This window comes from Periplaneta americana, chromosome 13 (assembly GCF_040183065.1).
Source record: "Periplaneta americana isolate PAMFEO1 chromosome 13, P.americana_PAMFEO1_priV1, whole genome shotgun sequence".
NCBI classification, from domain to species: domain Eukaryota; kingdom Metazoa; phylum Arthropoda; class Insecta; order Blattodea; family Blattidae; genus Periplaneta; species Periplaneta americana.
Window position 1 is genome coordinate 160,130,785 of NC_091129.1, and position 7,859 is coordinate 160,138,643.

The 7,859-nt window shown below is 38.8% G+C and overlaps 1 long non-coding RNA gene across 1 annotated transcript; it reads right to left on the minus strand.

Moving 5' to 3' along the window:
- Positions 1-367: 367 nt before the first annotated feature.
- Positions 368-1,785, minus strand: LOC138711669 (uncharacterized). The gene is made up of 5 exons (XR_011335417.1): positions 1,592-1,785; positions 1,275-1,480; positions 967-1,172; positions 664-869; positions 368-566 (listed from the first exon to the last, which is right to left on the minus strand). It is a non-coding gene; the product is annotated as an uncharacterized lncRNA (long non-coding RNA).
- Between the last annotated feature and the right edge of the window lie 6,074 nt (positions 1,786-7,859).

Consider the following 7,859-nt stretch of genomic DNA (forward strand, 5'->3'; position numbering starts at 1 on the left):
CAACAAAACAAAACGGGTGCAATGTAGTTGACCAGTTACATCAAGAATTTCAGTAGTACACAGAAGTAAATTCTGGTAAGACACTGCAATACTCACAGCTTTGTTATTCTTCTGTGGATATTCTTCTTTCTTATGTGGAGGTACTCTTCTTTCTTCTGCGGTGGTATTCTTCTTTCTTCTGTGGAGGCAGTCTTCTTTCTTCTGCGGATCATCTGGGCCATGGCAGTCTGACGTTCAAGTGATTCTGCAGTTCTTCCTTAGAAACAACAAAACAAAACGGGTGCAATGTAGTTGACCAGTTACATCAAGAATTTCAGTAGTACACAGAAGTAAATTCTGGTAAGACACTGCAATACTCACAGCTTCGTTAGTTATGATGCAGAACTCCATCAATTATAGCTACAGCATTGGGTTGTCTTAACGCATCTGCATAGCGTTGGGCAGGTATTCTTCCTGCGGTGGTATTCTTCTTTCTTCTGCGGTGGTATTCTTCTTTCTTCTGCGGTGGTATCCTTTCTTCTACGGAGCATCTGGCGCATGACGTTCAAGTGATTCTGCAGTTCTTCCTTAGAAACAACAAAACAAATGAAATGTAATTGAAGTTACAACAAGGATTTCAATAGTACACAGAAGTAAATTCTGGTAAGACACTGCAATACTCACAGCTTCGTTAGTTATGATGCAGAACTCCATCAATTATAGCTACAGCATTGGGTCGTCTTAACGCATCTGCATAGCGTTGGGCAGGTATTCTTCCTGCAGTGGTATTCTTCTTTCTTCTGCGGTGGTATTCTTCTTTCTTCTGCGGTGGTATCCTTTCTTCTACGGAGCATCTGGCGCATGACGTTCAAGTGATTCTGCAGTTCTTCCTTAGAAACAACAAAACAAATGAAATGTAATTGAAGTTACAACAAGGATTTCAATAGTACACAGAAGTAAATTCTGGTAAGACACTGCGATACTCACAGCTTCGTTAGTTATGATGCAGAACTCCATCAATTATAGCTACAGCATTGGGTCGTCTTAACGCATCTGCATAGCGTTGGGCAGGTGTTCTTCCTGCGGTGGTATTCTTCTTTCTTCTGCGGTGGTACTCTTCTTTCTTCTGCGGTGGTATCCTTTCTTCTACGGAGCATCTGGCGCATGACGTTCAAGTGATTCTGCAGTTCTTCCTTAGAAACAACAAAACAAAACAAATGAAATGTAATTGAAGTTACAACAAGGATTTCAATAGTACACAGAAGTAAATTCTGGTAAGACACTGCGATACTCACAGCTTCGTTAGTTATGATGCAGAACTCCATCAATTATAGCTACAGCATTGGGTCGTCTTAACGCATCTGCATAGCGTTGGGCAGGTATTCTTCCTGCGGTGGTATTCTTCTTTCTTCTGCGGTGGTATTCTTCTTTCTTCTGCGGTGGTATCCTTTCTTCTACGGAGCATCTGGGGCATGACGTTCAAGTGATTCTGCAGTTCTTCCTAGAAACAAAAAAAAAAAAAAAAAAAATGGATGAAATGTAGTTGAACAGTTACAACAAAGATTTCAATAGTACACAGAAGTAAATTCTGGTAAGACACTGCAATACTCACAGCTTCGTTAGTTATGATGAAGAACTCCATCAATTATAGCTACAGCATTGGGCCGTCTTAACGCATCTGCATAGCGTTGGGCAGGTATTCTTCCTGCGGTGGTATTCTGCTTTCTTCTGCGGTGGTATTCTTTTTTCTTCTGCGGTGGTATCCTTTCTTCTATAGAGCATCTGTGGCATGACATTCAAATGATTCTGCAGTTCTTCCTTAGAAACAACAAAACAAAACGGGTGCAATGTAGTTGACCAGTTGCAACAAGAATTTCAGTAGTACACAGAAGTAAATTCTGGTAAGACACTGCAATACTCACAGCTTTGTTATGATGCAGAACTCCATCAATTACAGCCACAGCATTGGGTCAACGTGATGCATCTGCACAGCGTTGGACAGATATTCTTTTGCAGAGATATTCTTCTGCGGAGGTATTCGTCTGTGGAGGTATTCTTCTGCGGAGCATCTGGGGCCACAGCTCTGGGTCAACGTGACGCATGTGTTGGGTAAGGCAGTCAAATTCTTGTATGAAGCATCTGGGGCAGGCTGACGTCCAGGGACTTTTCTATAGCACTCGACACTGAAACTTCCAAATTGCATTTATGAGAGGTTGCTTTAGGCTTTAAATCTGTATGTATTTATTTACACTGCAAACGACCAAATACCTGCTGGCAGTAGTAACTTCATTATAATTAATAATGACGGTTAAATAACCTAATTCTCCATTACAACCTGCAAATATGACACACACACATTGTTAATGAGGGGCGCGTGGTAGTGTCGCGGTTAGGACATAATGCTACAAAGCCGTAAGGTCGCGGGTTCGATAGGACACGACTGCCTGGCAGAATATTAATATAAGCTGGGTATTTTACCTCAGTACGTCATTTGTAATGAGAAAAATTGTATTATGAACTGGGAAGATTTAAATGTTTGTAAAAAACTTGTAAATTTTTTTATCTTCTATGGGGACCTTGTACTGCTCTGCCATAAACCAAATGATGTTGAATCAATCTGATTGAGCATTAAATACATACATACATACATACATATTACGGTATATTTATTAATATTATACTATGTTCTGAGAGAACATATTCATGAATACTTATAAAATCTTTGAAACGTAATTTTTTTGCAGCCATCAAATTTTTAACAAATTTTAAGTCATTTAATTTTCTATAATAATTTTTTCTGTGTCATTATTACTCTTATATAATAATCAGTCTGACCTCGATTTCCCGAATCGCAACGGGACCAAAATAAATAGTTCGACTTATAGAAATTTTGAGTTATTCAAATTTCGTTGGAAAATTACAAAATAACGTACTGTATGTCCTTCAAAGATTATCTGTACATGCAGGATTATGTTTTACAAGATAGTACTGTACTGCTGCAATTCCCCGGACATCAGGGTGAGGGTGGTGAGCTCCTCTTCATCTGCTTCACCTCCGACACTGCAGCATCTTCCCCGGAGATCAGGGTGAGGGTGGTGAGCTCCTCTTTATCTGCTTCACCTCCAACACTGCAGCATCTTCCCCGGAGATCAGGGTGAGGAAAAATATACATACATACCTACATAATACATACATACATATAATACACATACATACATACATACATACATACATATAATACACATACATACATACATATAATACACATACATACATACATATAATACACATACATACATACAATACACATACATACATACAATACACATACATACATACATATATACATATAATACACATACATACATCCTCTTCATCCTCTTCACCTCCGACACTGCAGCAGAAAAGTTTCGTAAACCAATTCTTCGGCGAATTCTTCTGCCTCTTCGCCAAGTAGCCCACCAGTAATTGTAACACAGTACAATAATTATCATTCAGCTAGACATATCAGTACTGAAATCTGAACTACTATCGTCAAAGCGAATATCTGTTCATCTCAGACACTATAGAATTCAAGATATTGGGATCAAAATTTTGCTTCTAGATATCGAACTTACCTACGTCCGTTCGAATTTTCTAGGTATCGACCACATTATACGTACTTTACGTGTTAATAATCATCGATAAGTAGGAATCCATTCTTTGTTTCCTACATTTGATTTTAAAATCATAATTGTTCCTATCATTGTTATTAATTGTCATTATTGAGTGTAAATAGTTACCACTGCCACCGGGTATTTACTCCATTTCCAGTGTAAATAAACATACACACACACGTTGACTTCTCTCACCTAGCCGTTATGTTTACTTATGCTTTTTGATAAGTCTTGCATATAAGAAGCTGTGAGAGATTATGTTAGGTTACTTTAGGCTTTTGGTATGTCTTGTATATACTAAGTGAAGTGAAATGTGCGTTTCATGTTAATGTTTAGCTTTTGTACACCGATCAATTCTTTCCAATTATTACCTACTTTCTGATCTGTTTTCAAGTCATCTATCGTCCTATATGAATTCTTTACATTTCAAACAAACTTTCCTCTGAAAATTAGACTATTTTCCAACTTGTTTCGTAAAAAAACTTCAGTGTCGCTACAGAAAACCCCGTCCAGATTGTATAAGGTCTCTGATTTAAGCCTAAGTATCATTCCACACATGTGGGAGGTATTTAATGGTTTTGCAGGCGGAATAAAGACAACGTACACTGACATCGTCACGTGAATGTTAGGAATTTTATTTTTCCTGTCATATTTTTGTGTTAAACATGTGCAGTCAATCTGTTATGTTAATTATTTAGTTTCTTTCGGCTTTCCAACAGTTCTTATAGTCGCGTATCTCATTGAATAATGTGTCATCGATTCATTTCCTATTGTCATATTATTTCTTATTGCGTAAGTTATCTGCAATCCCTCAAATTATTATTTTTTTTTTCGTTCGGAATGAATAAGGTACATAATAAGGATTACCTGTAAAGAATAGACAGCGTAGTGTTTGACAAAATTTATCCATTTACTTAAATATTCTTTTAATTATGTCATTTTTAGCGACAAAACCATCAGAACGTCACAACCTAAGTAGACAATGAAGAACATCGGATTCAGACTACGACATGCCGAATGATCTACAGTATACGAGACCAATGACAACCGCATGGAGCTAGATCACATAGTTCGAAAAGAAAAGCACAACAATTTTTTGTGGCAACGTATTGGGCATATAGCCACCTGCGCATGAAGTGGTGAAAGTCAGATGGTGCGAGGTCTGAACTGTAGGGTGGATGATTGCCGTGGATGATGATACTGGGTGGTGTTGCAGCGGTCACTAGTCAGCTGGAACGTGCTTCGTCGGCAGCCTTCTTCGAAGAAACAGCACCACCTGCAGATGTTGCGCCATACACCTCCAATTTTCCCTCCTCTCACACATAGACGATGCTAGCACACGTTCTATCTTCATGCAGTAGTTACAGCTCGTTCCGCCAAGGTGACATCCGATAGAAACATTGCTGTCTGTAGCGCAATATTCAAACTAACTAATCCTGCATGATAGTTAGTTTGAATATTCTAACCAAAAGAGTATACCATAAAGAAATTGTTGTGCGTTACTTTCCGATCTACCTAGTATGTTTCATCGCTTACATATTTCCGTTTTAAAGCAATATTAGCTAGAACCTTCTAGAATCACTGCTATCGGACTACGACATTAAGAAAAAAGTACGAAAAGAAAAACCGGTGATTGAACCCTCACATGGAGTCGAACTACTCATAGAACCCATTACTGTACTGAGAGCCATTAATTACCTTCAGAGACCCGTGTATTAGAAATTAATGCTTCTTTGCTCAAACGCGTCTTATAAACCAATGTATTAATTTTATTCAACCTGTTTATATCTCATTATTATTACAGCTGCTTTCAGTCATTATTAAAACTATTCCTGTACAGAGAATCTGGGTAAATAGACGTCCAAGGGGTTTTCTATAGCACGTGACACTGAAATTCAAACTTCAATTTTTCTCATTTCCATGGCAAAGAATATGCCTAGGTTCGAGAAACTAATGAGCGATCAGCAAGCTTTGGAAGCACTCGTATAAAACTGCATTCATACTAGAAAGTTTTATGTTTTCCTTCGATCCTTTACGGTCTCTCTCACACAACAACAGTATGTGTAATATAGCTATAAAGTAACACTCGACCAACAATGTTCCCATGGCTGAGGGGTTTAAACTGCTGAAGTGCTAGTGTACTAATTCTAAGGTCGTAGGATACAATTTTGCCTATATTTCACTTCTATTTTTTGCTTAACAAGACACCTTCAGCATGCCGGTTACTATATTTTTTTAACATTTAAATCAATGAAGTTGTAGCATTGATGTGCACATACAAAAACGAAAGACAAGCTTTTTTCTTTTTCTTTTTTTTCCATCTAATACTAATGAAAATCACGACAAAAATAAATAACCTTATATGAAAAAACAACAAAAATAAAACATTCTTCTAATAGAGAGTATGTGGCCTGCCAGGCCGAGTTACTTGCCTGAACTTTCGAGGCATGGATGAAATCAAATGTCGATATTGTATCCCAGGCTTCTTGAATTTGAGCCACAAGGAGTCCTTTGTCCTTCGTTGATTTGCAGGCCACTTAGACATCATTTCTTTCTTCACCTCTGGCCGTACATTTTCAATGGGATTGGAATAGGGTGAGCAGGGAAACAGTTTCCACATTTTCCTCAAAAAAGGCTTCGTTGTTGCGTGCTATAGAAAGCACAGTCCAGGCGGTACACCAGTTGATTCTGGTGTTCTACCTAAGGGGTAACAAAACAAATCTGGTGCATTGGCCGGTTGTGACAAATATTCCAACACTACAAAGAAGTAATATTCCGGTCAGACAATGCAATACTCACAGCATTGTTAACTATGATGCAGAAATCCACCAGTTACAGCCACAGGCCTGGGTCCACCCATAGGCGGAGAGAGAACAGTTTCGGCCAAGTTTTGGGGGATTGTGTCCCCCCATGCCTCCGCCCAAAACTTCGTCTATGGGTCCACGTGACGCACTGGTACAGTGTTGGGCATGCTGACGTACACGGACTTTTCTACAGGACATAACACTGAAACTTCCAACTTGCATTTTTTTTAGTTCTGATATATGGAAATTTGAAAAAAGTTAGGTGAGGTTAGTGTCCATCTTACTTCTATTTTTGTTTAACATGAGGGTTATAGTATTTTTGTAACATTTAAATCATTGAAGTTGTAGCATTAATGTGCACACATAAATAATAATAATAATAATGAAAATAAATAATGAAGGAACAAATCACAACAAAAATAAATATACATATTGATTACACAAATGTTAACACTGCAAACGAAATTCTCAACACACAACTCAACTTCAAAACACACACACACTCTTTGACTCTACACTATACCACAGGAACACACTCTCACAGGAAACAGAACAAGTGACGCCAAGATCAACAACGACCAGTTCTGAAGATGACCCATAAATAGGTCGAAACATGTAAACGAGGTACGTTGAAATTTGACACAGGAAAGTCTTACCATACATATTCTGAAAAAATAAATAGTATTATATAAAAAAACAACAAAAAACCATTCTTCTAATACAGATTATGTGACCTGCCAGGCCGAAATACTTGCCTGAACCTTCGAGGCATGAATGAAATCAAATGTCGATATTGTATCCCAGGCTTCTTGAATTTGAGCCACAAGGAGTCCTTTGTCCTCCGTTGATTTGCAGGCCACTTCGACATCATTTCTTTCTTCACCTCTGGCCGTACATTTTCAATGGGATTGGAATCTGGTGAGCTAGAAGACAGTTTCCACATTTTCGTCAAAAAAGACTTTGCTGTTGCGTGCTAAAAAGCACCGTCCAGGAGGTAAACCAGTTGATGCTGCTGTTCTACCTAAGGGGTAACAAAGCAAATCCGGTGCATTGGCCGGTTGTGACAAATATTCCAACACTACAAAGAAGTAATATTCCGGCCAGACAATGCAATACAGCACTGTTAGCCATGATGCAGAACTCCACCTGGTACAGCCACAGGCCTGGGTCCACGCATAGGCGGAGAGAGAACCGTTTCGGCCAAGTTTTGGAGGACACTGCCCCCTGTGCCTCCTCCCATAACTCCGTCTATGGGTCCAAGTGATGCACTGGTACAGTGTTGGGCATCTGTGGCACGGCATGCTGACGTACACAGACTTTTCTACAGGACACGACACTGAAACTTCCAACTAGCATTATTCTTAGTTCTGATATATGGAAATTTGTGAAAAGTTAGATGAGATTAGTTTAGGCTTTTGGT